The sequence below is a fragment of the Pyxicephalus adspersus genome, chromosome 5 (genome assembly GCF_032062135.1).
Source record: "Pyxicephalus adspersus chromosome 5, UCB_Pads_2.0, whole genome shotgun sequence".
Lineage (NCBI taxonomy): Eukaryota > Metazoa > Chordata > Amphibia > Anura > Pyxicephalidae > Pyxicephalus > Pyxicephalus adspersus.
In genome coordinates, this window is record NC_092862.1 from 138,596,647 (window position 1) to 138,610,394 (window position 13,748).

Consider the following 13,748-nt stretch of genomic DNA (forward strand, 5'->3'; position numbering starts at 1 on the left):
TTTCTCCCACATTCCAAAAACATGCAGTTGGGTTAATTGGCTTTCCCCAAACTAACCTTAAACTGTGCTAATGACATATTACTATGGTAGGGACATTAGACTGTGAGCTCCTTTGAGGAACAGCTGGTGACATGACTATGGACTTTGTAAAGCGCTATGTAATATGTTTGCACTATATAAACTCTAGCAAATGAAAAAATATTTAAGGAAACACTTTTAGTTTAAAAACTGTCAATAAGTATGAAGAGCAGGGACATAAGTTGGACTACCCATACCTGCAGCAGCTTTCAGTACCCTTCATTAACACATTGCTGGTCCCACAAGCTTGTTTCCAGATTGTCCTATTGGCTCATCATTATAATGAACCAGTATAATAACCAACATAAACGTATGGGTACAGGTAAGCTTGGGCTTTACCTGAATTCAAAGTTTTACACATTCAGAAATAACTAGCATTTGGACATGATGAGAGGCTAAAGTTTTCTGTAGGTATGTGTTGCCTGAAGTTTACATTTTAGCAGATTTTTTTTTTATTTTTTTTATTTTATACTATTGTACCCTTAATCTTAGTATGAGTTTTGGATAGAGTAATCCTTGAGGTGTTGGTCAGAATTTTTCTTTACGTTAATACTTATAACTGAAAGCTACTGGTAATCACTATCAGATTACTGTTATCTCTAAAAAATATACATAAACATTTCATAAAATGAAAATGAAATGGAACAGAAGGGAGACATTAAGCTAAAGCAAGGCTCAGTACTTTTCCAATAAAATAAATGTAATTTGTGGCCACGTATCAAGAGCTCGCTGGTTTGAAGTTCTAAGTGGAACAGCTCGACTCCTGGCTCTAGAGCAGCCGTGTGGCTCAGCCTGATGCTGCCACTTTCATGTGGTTTGTGGGACATACTCAGAAAGCCGCAACATTTCAGAAGACCAGAAACCAGAGACGTCCACATCGCTTCCTTTCTTCTTCTTAAATAAACGCTTCTTTTTTAACCACTTGAAGTCTGGAGATTTTGCTGTCAAAAAGTCTGCTGTTGCTTACAGAGGGCTATATCCTTTGTGCCATGCCAAGTATTCAAAAAGCCTCTCAGAAAAAGGAGGCTCTTGGCAGGTATTAGAAAAACTTGCTGCGATTTTTAGTTTTACATCAAAATGTTGGACCTATACTAAAAGATAACACCGTGGAACAATTTTGAACAACTTTTTTGTTGACTTCAATTTTTAAACTTATTTACACTAAAATAGGTATGCTGATTCTGAAAGTGCAGTTAGTTTTTTTCTAGCACATCAGGTTTTTTCACTACCACTTTTATTATTGTGATTACTGTAGCGTGGATTTGTTTAGGCTATTTATTTACACGCAAGACAGTGTGGTCAGAGGTTGTGCGCTGCTCTATGTAGTGAATAAGAAAGATCGATTTTTCTACTTACACACGTATTTCCTTTCCTTCAGATCATGTCTGGCTCTGCTGTTTCTCGTTGTAAGTGCCTAAAGAGTAAACCTATTTAGCATATTTCAAAGTTAAACTTGGTGATTAAGATAAGTCTTGGGCTCCTCATAAGTTGTACAAACTGTGTGTTGAGGGTTTACATATGTGGACAAAGGGAACATGTAATAGGATGGCATTTGATATATCTATGGTTTGGCGAGAGCCAGGAGATCATTTCAGTCACTGTTACTTTTGTATAGTGAAAACTTCAGGATATAACAAGAAAAATAAATGTAACATAGAGTATCCCATCGACTATACGCCCAGTGGCTCATTCAGATGAAATCCCAGTGCCGGTTTTCGTTACACTACCCTCTCTTGAAGAACATGATTATAGTGATGAACTAGGTGACAACAATGATGAAGAGTTTGAAATTGAAGAGTACTCTGTTCGTAAGGGATATGATCAGCATGATCTGAGTGATTTGTGATTATCGAGGAAGGCTTCAGAACATCAAGACTGCGTGAGAAAAACTTACTTGAAAAAGGAACAAAGGTATCGTACTTTTGAACCAGAGAAATTGCATTTCCGCAGTACTTAACCTTCCTAGTGGTAACCGCGAGTGTGACTTAGGTAGAAAAAAGTTACTGCAAGCAGTAACCCCAAGTCACACCCGGGGTGGGTAAACCTATGGGAAGTAATAGTAAATACAGCCTTACCTGATCTGCCGGCGTCCCGCGCCGTTCATCGACGCAATCCCTGTCTTCTTCCTTCGGCGTCTTCTGTACACAATGAGTCACCGGGGGAGTTCCCAGTGATGTCGGTGCGTGTGTACGTTGCCAGTGGGGCGGAGCGGGAAATTCAAAATCCATTTGTATTCCATTCAATACAAAATAACTGTATTGAATGCAATACGTTGGATTTATATATGTAAAATCAGTACATTGTTTTCAAGAACATTTATTTTACAGTACAATAAAATAATATGATTATAATATATTTTTTTCAATTTAAAATATATATATTAATTTATTCAATTTATTATTTTACATGATCTTTATTATACTGATACTATTATATTATACTGTAAAATAAATGTTCATGAAAAACAATGTACCGCTTTTAGACATATAAAACCGGAAGGAAATGAACCGCTAGGGAGGTTAAGAACTGACAGTAGCTTTGTGTATTACCAAAACATACCTGGTTTAATGGAGGGATTGTGATTTCCAATCTATAACTCAACTAAATGGCGACTATTCATCGATAGCTCAAAGTGTGTCCTCCTTCACAATGGCAATTTTTTTTTGGGTCAGTCCCAATTGGCCATTCATTTTCTCTTTGTGAAGAATATGCAGACATAAAGATAGTCATTGAGTTGTTGCAATATTCACCAACTCAATTGGGTCATCTGTGTTGACCTTAAAATGGTATGCTTCCTTCTTGGTCAGCAATGCGGATACACCAAGTATCCCTGTTATCTGCGCACGTGGAACAGCAGAACTTGAGAAATTGGCCTCCAAGATCTGCCCTAAAACCAGGTGATCCAAACATTCTACATGAGCCACTTGTTGAAAGAATATTATATTCCTGCCTCTGCACATGAAACTGGTTCTGATGAAGCAGTTTGTTAAAGCTTTGCCAACTAAAGAAGACTGTTTCAGGTACCTCATTTTGGCATTTTATAGCATTTAATTTGAAAAAATAAAGGCGGGGTGTGTTTGATGGTCCACAGATTCAGCAGCTCATAATAAGCAAATAATTACACATAAATTGTCCAGAAACTCTTGGAGAGCTACAAAATGCTTGGTTGCAATAAGAGCATCAAGGTGCATTTTCTGCATGGCCATCCTTCTAACTTCCTGGAAAACCTTGGTGCAGTCAGTGATGAGCAAGGTGAACGATTCCACCAAGATTTTAAGATCATGGAAGGACGGTATCAGGGTAGATGGAATGTACATATAATGGCTGGCTATTGTTGTTACCTTACCCGATAAAATTTCAAATGTTTTAGTATAAAAAAAATGTCATAAACAAGTAACAATAAACCCTTTGTACGAACAAAAGAAATTTAAAACAATAGTACATTCAAGTTATTATTTCATTTTTTTTCATTGTATGTAAAATTTGTACCTTTAAATCACTGACCCAGAATGAGTCTGCAGCTCAGTTGTTCATCTAATTGCTGCACAATTTGTTTTGCAGTTAGCTGCATGCTTGTTTCAGTTGTTTGACTGAACCTAATAAAAAAGTGATCAGCTTTACATCCAGGCAATTAGTATTCTTTAGAATGAGTAAAACAAATATGCTCAGTATACACCCACTTTCAGGATTTTCCTACAAAATGACTGAAGTATCCCTGTCTGGTAAACAAAAAGGGGCAAACTGTCCCTTTTATGCTTTTATGTTCTCCGTGCAGGCCAAGCAGGTGCCCTTTGCAGCACTGAATTTAAGCAGGGCTGTATCCCACTGCCAGCATCTCCTGACTATACGGGCCCAAAAGTAAGAAATTCCATCTGCCCCTCAAACACTTTTTAAATACTGCAGGAAAGACCAAAAGATCTACAGTAATCAATCAGATTCTTCCATCTTCAGCACTAGAAAAGTACCTAGTTACAAAATAGACCATTCACAAGGAAGCCACAAGGGATTGAACAAATCTGTAATAAGTATCTAAGTACAATATAACCATGGTACACCCATTTTTTTCCTCATTTTTCATCAGTTTGGTGATTTTTCACTGGAAGTGACAAGTAGACAATGTAAATCTGTGTTTTTTCTGGAAGTAGTACATTTATCATTTCATGTTTTCAGACATCTCACATTCATTATGTGCTCACAGTAGGGGACTGCTTAAATTAATTATTGAGTCAGTTCTGTTTTCTTTCAGCCATAATTGGTTCCATTTGGTTACTCTGACTTGAGTGGCTTGTAGCTGATGCCACTGCAACACAGAACTTTGCTCTTCCGGCAAAAAAACGCAAACCTGTTATGAGGGAAATGCAGGGCTGGCAATGCTGGCATCTTAGTATAAATTATAGTTACCTGTCTGTTATTTCAACCCACAAGTATAAAGCTGAATGCTAAAAAGATGGAAGAGAGGCACATGACTGCAGCTCAATAGACAATAGTAGATTTTAACCTAACTGCTAAAAACTTTAACATTTGCACAAGTAATTGTCATTCTTTTTTAAATGTGCATATTTCATTGGAACATGTTTGGATGACTGTGAACATGACCTACGTCGTATACAAACCTAAGTGAAGTATCGCTTGAAGGAGGAAAATGCACTTAATTTATATTCCTGGAATAAATCAATCCCAAAGTGTCAATTGGAGGTTGGAGAAGATCAGTAGCATTTAGAAGTTCCATCTGTTTTCAGAGTTATCCAACTTTGGCTTTTTATCATATCATTTGCTATTATCTTATCAATTGACTTATCAATATGTAAGCACTATTATATTGTATGTGTAATAGTGCTTTCATACCGTGTGATAGTGTAAGAGTGCTTATTATTGTGTGATATTTCCTACACCTGCTACATTATAAGCTCTTCGGGGCAGGGTCCTCCCCTCCTCCTGTGTCACTGTCTGTATCTGTCTGTCATTTGCAACCCCTATTTAATGTACAGGTCTACATAATATGTTGGAGCTATATAAATACTGTTTAAAAATAATATTAATTTTGTTCCAGTAGTTTTTAGAGGTAGTTTTGTCAGACATCAATGTACTTAGTTTTTGATAATAGTGGTCAGATAGTTCCAAATGAAATAATCTATTCTGAACTCAGATTGGAACTCAGAATTTGAGCTCTCCAAGCTGACATTTGAAGTTAGGATATCCTGCGCAGGCGCAAAGGTACCCATGCTTGGGAACCTTCAATGAGAGGCTGCTGTGCTGGCTCTGTCTTCTATATAGGGCTGCAGTCCAAATCAGAAATGACATCAGTGCACCCTCAATAAAAGATAGTGCCTTTTTCTATTAGACAGGGACAGAGCTTAGATAAAACTAGGGATGGTTTGGGTCATTTCAGACCAACGGCGAGCCACAGCCATGATTTTTCCCCATAATAATTTTTTGATAGATTTTAAAAAACCTAAATTACTTGAAATTTCCAAATCTGGTCAGATTTTTCGACTGATCCGACTGGATTCAATCCAACTCCATTTTTTTCCCATTCTGCTTATTACTAGTTCTGGAATTGATTTTTTAGCTTGCAAGCTTTTAATTAAGAAATTGGTTTCTCAAAATCTCCAAGTTGCTGCCACAACCAAATTACTATGACGAGCATAAAAAGCCAAGATGTATTCATAGCTTTTGAAAAAGACAATGCCACTGAGAACGGAATATTAGGTTTTTGCCTAATTGGAAAATTCAAATGTATAATACTTTTGGGTCACCATTTAAATATAAAGAGAGCTTCTTGAGTCTGTTTATGGTACTTACATAACTCATGTAATACACTCCAGTACATTTGAGGTAGTTCTCCTATACATCTGCAAATAAGAGATATGATAGCCCATATATCAGAGCACACCGCAAGGGATAATGGGCCGGTGACCATAATGGCCACTGGCTAACTTCGCTGAAGGAAGAACACCCGGTCGCAGCCCTCAGGCTTCCCACACAAGGGGCGAGCAGGACAGAAGGCCCCGGTGTGGAAACAGTGCAGGTGGCACACAAGCATTGCCCAGGTACAAGCACAGGTGAGGGCAGGCAGAACACAAGCATAGTCCAGGTACAAGCACGGGTCAGGGCAGGCGGCAGACAAGCATAGTCTAGGTACAAGCACATGTCCGGAATTCAAAAGGGCACCATTAGTCAGACTGTGACTGAGCAAGTCTAACAGTAACAAGGCTGAGGATCCAGCAACCAGAGTCTGGAATCAGGAGGGTATAAATGAGACTAGCAGCCAATAGCAAGACAAGGATGGAACCAGGTACTACTCTGCTGATTGGCTTCTGCACATTTCCTGAAATCCCCTTCAGCTGTACACAGCTCAGAGTAAGTGCAGTGGATGCTAAAAAAAAAAAGGCACTGCCCCGCACAGCTAATGGGAGGCTGAGGATGCTGCAAGCTGCATGAAAGACAATCTGCGGGCGGATGGGTAACAATTGCTCATGGAATCCCCAGCAACCTCTGGAGGATTTCTGGGGCTCCACTAAACTGTGGTTTAGAAACACTGGTCGAGGTGGATCTTGTTCTCCTTCCAACTTTAGCTAAGCTATTTCTGTTTGTGTTCTTACACCTTTACATTCTGCCATGCAAATTGTTTTAAGGATCACTATATGTAACAGGAACCGTTTTATTTAAATATGTAGGTAGTAGGACACATCTCCTAGATCCTTAGTCTACATTCAGCGCTATTTATTAATTTTTTTGCAACGTCCTCATCCTGTTTTTGGAAAATATTATAATATATAATATAGTAGAACCTAAATTAATTACACTTTTTTTTACCTATTTGATCACAAGCTTGCCTCTAAGATATTTAAGGGTAAGCATATGAACAAAAACAACAGCATATGAACTGCAACAACTGTGTTTGGGAGATTATTATTAATAAACAGGATTTATATAGCGCCAACAGATTATTCAGCGCTGTGCATTAAATAGGGATCAGTGAGGAGCAATATACAGCAATTCTTCACCTGTATCCTACAGGTGTTCTTTCATTTTGAAAGTACATCCTACATAGTCCCACTTGTTCTGACCTTTCATTAGCTTATTTGGATGTAGCTTTCTAATTAGGCATTGTTTAAAGCTAGGAATTATTCTTTCATCTACTTTCTTTGCTTTATCCACATTTTTTGCCATATACACTTGTGTGTGTTCTCAATTGAATAATCTATGCTTAGAGGTAGAGTACTTTGAGCTTATTTTATATTCCCCTGTCCACACAGGTGCAGGTGGGTTATTTCTGGGCTCTTTTATACTCTTTCAATGTATCCTCTTCCATCAGCATCATCTTTACTTTAAATTCCACTACTGGTCCTTCTTATTTGTCAGGTTGTACATGCTTTCTGACCTTTGATTTTTCAAGAACTGTTTTGCCATATCTCCTATATTTTCAGCCATGTTTAGAACATTGTCTGTAGCTGGGCCCATAACCTGTTCAAAAGCTGTTATGTGTCAAGTGATGCCAGTCACATGGCTGAGCCCTTCTGGTTTGATTGGAAAATAGTAGAGACACGAAATTGCATTACATCCATGTAGTTCCATTAGAAGAATATTTTTTACAAGCTTTTACAATTACACTACAACCCATGTCAGGACTACCAATTCTAGTATAATAAATGAAAATGGTTGTTGGTCATATGTCTGTATAAACAGCATGCTAAAAAAATACATTGCATTTTCAAGTTCAAGCAAGTACGAGAATTTTATTTGAATAATTTTTTTAATGATTTATAAAAAAAATAGTATGTTGCAAATAGACACCACTAGTAAAAGTTTTGCTGATAATGGGCCTGATTTATTAAATTTCTCCAAGGCTGGAGATGATAAACTTTCATCACTGAAGCTGAATGTTTTCAAACCTTGACCAGATCCATTCCAGATTTGATGGATCACCCAGCTTTGCTAATGAAAGTGTATCCTCTTCAGCCTTGGAGAGAGCTTTAATAAATCAAGGCCAATGTATGCAGTCAAAACATGGAATGGACACCCTGATACCTACAATGTTTCTTGCATGAAGTCAGTTTTTCCACATTGAAGTCAGGTTCAGGTTCAGATACTTATTCACATATCTAGTTCCTTTACCCCATCATGTGTTAATTTTACTACCAATGTGAACCCCCTGTGTAAATAATAATAATAAGAAAGATGATATGGGCACAAAAGGTGAACAAATCTACACAATCTATAAAGAATTTCCTGCAAGCAAGAAAGAAACTGAAATATCGGTTTTGGATAGAGACCTTTACCATTAATGCAGATTTATAATACTTAAACAAGCTGTTGCTGCTGTGCAATAGAAATGTAAACTTTCAGCTTGATATATGCAGGTTGTCTACGATGATGTATTTATAGATAAATATAAGTTGACGTGGAGCTCTACTGGCAGGGGATATATGTAAAAGCTTTTAAAGTGGATCACGTTTTATTTTACACGGCAGTAGGCAGTAAATATCAACTCCCGCTTTTTATATATTCTGCAAAGTTCACAAAAACCTTGTGCTCCAGTGTAGTGAAATAAATGGATTGATCTGCTGTAACGTTTACACAAACAGGTAAAAGAACAGTTATTTCCTGTAATGTTTTTTTTTTGAGGATATTTTAGTACCCCTCCAGAAACAAAAATAAAATACTTGTCATATATAGACGGGAAATTCCTTGGTGCTAATGGAAAATGTGGGGTCCAATCAGTGCTGTCAAATGCCAGCATGGAGGCAATCCAAAAGGAAGATTTACATGAAACCTTTTCTTTCTTGTCATACTTTGGTAGAGCACTTTGTAACAGCACAGGGAACTACAGCTTGTTTCATGTGAATATAAATCAAAACTCAAGAACAAAGTGTTATATTTTGCATCTTGATGTGGTGGCTACATCAGCTTCACCTTCTTACCTGCCAGTAACACATTTCCCATTCTAGGGTGACACAATCACTCAGTGTATTGTATCTATGAAGGAGCAGAGTTGTCACCCTAGGACAGGCAGTGTGTTAAGACAGCAGAACACCTCTCCCCATGTTATAGAGATAATAACAAGAAGAGGTCTTCTGTAGACCACAAAGGTAAACTGGATAGGGCCAATAACCATTTAAGATAAAACCACGGAGTACACAGGTACACAGAGATTACAGGACTTCTGGTATTCTTTTCCTTTTAGATAGAAAACCTTCAATGGTTTTATTTAATGCTCCATTTGAAGCAAATAACTGAAGTTAATCATTAGGGTCTGCATATACTTTATAGGGGGTTTAGCCAAAAGCAACCGAAAAAAAAACACCAACAAATATTTATGTGTTTTCAAACCACCTCTTTTATACTGAAATCCATCAAAAACCTTTGTTTTTACTTTTGGATAGAGTGGGGAGGGAATAGAATGCTGTGTGTCCCCATAGAGGAGACTAGTCTTTTCTTCCTGTTCAGTCTGATACCTGGCACTTAGACTAGAAGGAAAAAATATTTAACTCCCTTATGGGGCATAGAAAGCAATAAAATCTTAAATATAGATATCTGTGTGAGTTTGGTTTGAAGAAGTTTTGTAAAGGTTTGCAGCAAAACCTAATAAAGCAGAAGAAAGTAAAAAAAAAAACTCACCTTTACTTTCAGGGATCCATCGATCCCTCCAGAGGTTTTCTGGATTGGGTCCCGCGTCGTCCTGGAATCCTCCTTCGTCACGGTGTGGAGGAAGTACTGGGTGCCGCCATTTTCTTTGCCCTTCTTCCACCTTTTACCTATGTCACCCAATCTCGCACTGTGCTGACATGAGATTGGATGATGTAGCATGTGATAGATGGGGAAAAAAAAGACATATTCTTTTTCCACATTGAAGAAAAAGAAAAAAGAGCAGCCAGAAGCCTCCTGGGATGCATGACATGAGTATCACAGGGGGCTCTGCACTACTGTTCTGTCTTTGTCACAGTGGCAATAAATACAGAAGTGTTTTTTTTTTTTTTTTTTTAAAAAGGATTTTAAACTCCACCCTATAAAAGAAGATAATTTTTACCTTACATTAAAGTCTTGTGTACCTTTTTATGTAAAGTAAACATTTTTCTGATAGGTCTGCTTTAAAATCTTAAATAGAGATCTATTTCTGTGTCTGTGGGTTCGGTTTTCAGATGTTTTGTAAGCCTTTGCAGCAAACCCTATTAAAGTCTTAGTGATGGAAGGGGTGTAGTGAAACTGGTTATTTCTTTTGGCCATTTGTGAGGATAATAAGCTATCTATTGTCAAACAAAAGGCATAGTATATAGTCCACTGACATATACCTTGGTACCAATGCAAAATGGGTGCTGTGAGCCCAATTTTAGTATCCCCTTCCTTCAACTTATTGACTCTCGTGAACCAGTTGATCAGGGGCAATGCACTGCATTATAAATTACTTATTTCTGGTTGTGAGCTTGCAATCTTTTTTGTGCCAATCAAAAAGAAAAAAAGAAAAAAAATGCCTGTGCTTTAGCTTAAATTTCCCTTCATCCTTGCACAGTATCTTTGCACCAATCTCCTGTATACAAAAGTGGCAACCACAGTGTTACCCACACAAAACTTTCCTATGAAAAGAGCATTCATGTGCTGCACAGACCCAGGATATTACTTTGCTGGAAAGTCTGTTTAATTTGTTTCCATAATCCCTGTGTATTTTTAATGTTGTAAGTCTGCTGGAGTCTTGTGCAAGGACACGTTAATATTAAGACCACATGATGACCTGACCAGATTACAAATGTTTTCATTGTCTTCCATTGGCCCTGCCATGTCTGAGGACATAAAAATCCTGATGGAACACAGACTTTCTTCACGGGGATCCTGGAAAACACGTCTTAGCTTACTGTCACTGGTGACTTCTAGGATATCTCCGCAATCAAATAAGCAGCTCAACTATGAAAATACATTTTTTCTTTTACTGTAAATATGCAGTAGCAAAAAAGGCCAAATTAAAGCCTGACTCTGGCTACTATTCTTTTAAATTGTGTCCACTTAGACCCTGTAATGAAAGTCTTTTGCAGGGTGCTTTTTAACCCAGAAAACTGGGAACAATTAAGTTGTCATGACTGGAGAAGATAGACTATCATGGGAGAACCAGATCCCTTCCTGGTTTGTTGCATCCCCCAGGTTCTCCCATGATAGTCTATCTTCTTTAGTCTTGTTGATATTTAATAAAACAGGCCTCTTCTGTGACTGCAGGGTATCGTTATGCTGCTTTCTCACTTATCTAAGAAAATACATTCTGTAAATACCCTTAAAATGTTTCCATTCTTTTATCTTCATCTTCTTCATCTACTTATGTTCTCTTACTGTCTCCCTCTCTCTTTTTTATTTTTCTCTTCTTCCCTTTTCTCTCCTTTTGTTGCTATCATTCTCTTCCCAAATTCAAATACATTTATCTGCACAGCCATAATAATATAACATTGCCAAAATAAATGTGGGATTTGAAGAAAGATAAGTAGTTGAAATATTAAGGCTTAAGGCAGATGAAAAATTATCCATCAGGCATAATAATTTAAAAACTGAAGTTCAAACAAGCAGCTAAATACACATATGAAATACATACAGGGTGTCCCAAAAGTCTCTACACACTTCCTTTTTTCTATTTCAGCTTATGACAACCTAGGCTTTGCAATTTTTGTAAGCTTAACATTCCCTTAACCATGGCTCACCAATTACTATTGGAGCAGCGTTACAAAATTGCCGTTTGGCAAGAAGTTTTTCAGTCCCTGTTCAGCGTGAACAGGATCTGTTCTTGACAAACCAAGCGGAAGAAGGCCTGCTACTACCACCACCGATGAAAACACTGAACTTCTGCAGCAGGCATTTGGGCAAAGCCAGGGAAAGTCCATCCAGAGGGTTGCACTGGAACTCTGCATCAACAAAAGCTCGATTCAGCTGATGCTTCGGAGAGTGATAAAGCTCTACCCCTACCAACTTCAGGTTGTTCAAAAACTTCTAGCAGAAGTATATGATGCTCGTGAGGAAATGTGTGAATCACTCCTACGTCGAAAAAGCTTGCGTCCAAAGGTGGCTGAAAGGTAGCAAAAATGGAGGCACTCATGTGGAGCTCTACAACTGGACTCAAGGCACTTGAAAGTGATGGCACGCCTAGCAAAAAAAACTGCAATGACTCCTTTGTAGATGCTAAAAATATGAATAAACTAATTTTCCTGTGTCATTTTTAGGAATTCATTAAAAGTGTATAGTAACTTTTGGGCCACCGTGTATATAGCATTAGCTTGCCAATTGGATCTATATTTTTGCCCACCCACTGAAACATTTGCACAGCTTTGCCACACAGTGCTGTTCTCTCTGCCTTTCAGAAGTTATCTGCTGCAGTTTTACGTACAGATCATCCTCCTTCCACCCTGTGACTGAACAGTATTGGAAAGCAGCAGACTGATGAGCTCATCCCCTTATCACTCTTCTCTCTCTTCCCCTCTCAGCATGTTCCTTGCACTGAGACATTCATGTCTGGTCCCTTGTAAATTGTAGCACTACTTTCTAATGTGTGTCTCCAGCTTTAATGGGCATTGGGCTGATGGGATACACACAGATTATACACATTGGGTAGAAAAGTTGCCTACTTGGAAGGTAAAATATAGGAAATACGCTGTAATTGCAAAGTTTGGTCTTTCAGTTATGGTTGGTACTTGCAAGGTTTAGATTGGGTAAGAAAAGAGTGTACAGAGAGCTTTCATATAGTATTTTTAAGGCTCCAAGCAGCCTTTTAGGCACCTTCAGCTCCAAATTGGGGATGTTAAACACAGATTTTTATAGTGCTTACTCTCAGCTAAAAAAATCTATAATTTTTAAGCATTTCTTAAAAATTGTTGAAAGACTTTTAGGAGTTTGTGTACAGCCAACGCTTCCAATAAAGGGCCTGGTTTATAAAAGTTCTCCAAGGCTGGAGAGGATACACTTTCATCAGTAAAGCTGGGTGATCCAGAAAATCTGGAATGGATTTCTTTAAAGTCGTTGACTATTTGCTAGTAAATGTGTTGAATCCTGGACCAGATTCATTGCAGGTTTGTTGGTTTACCTAGCTTCAGTGATGAAAGTGTATCCTCTCCAGCTTTGGAGAGCTTTAATGAATCAGGCTCAAAGTGTTACTAACTTCTCAATTTTCAATTTTTGCATGTAAAAAAAAAAACAAAACATAAAAAAAACACCCTTTAATTCTGTGCCCAAACTTCTGATTTGAAGGAATGAGCATTACAAATATGTTGCTGCATAGAGGGAATGAGTGGAGGAGGACAAATACATCCTAAAGTATTGATTTCACAGCAGAATTCTGGGGACTATTTCTCAGCAACGGAGCAAAGTTTGGAACATGGGCAGCAGGACAGATATGCTGTCTTCCCTAAAGGTGTCATGCATGGAGAGACAGGACCACTAGGGGGCACTACAGCTTGCACGGAGGTGGTGTGAGCCCTGAGAATGGCCAAGGTGCAGAGTCCAAGCAGTAACCAGGTCTTCTCCAGAGCCTCTGATGGTGAGGATGTTGCACTGCTAGTTACTGCCAGTTTGCTGTCCTTGGGCACACCAAGGAAGGCAAATTACTGTATCAAATCACAAAGCAGAAGGACAGTCGAGGAAAGCGGGGTTGAGGCAGGCAGCAAGCAAGAGAGGTCAGGTCACACGCCAGGGATTTAGGAGAC

The 13,748-nt window shown here is 38.3% G+C and overlaps 1 protein-coding gene across 11 annotated transcripts in view; it reads left to right on the forward strand.

Moving 5' to 3' along the window:
* DYNC1I1 (dynein cytoplasmic 1 intermediate chain 1) overlaps nt 1–13,748 on the forward strand; it is a 237,304-nt gene that overhangs the window by 135,753 nt on the left and 87,803 nt on the right. The gene's annotated exons all lie outside the window — the stretch shown is intronic.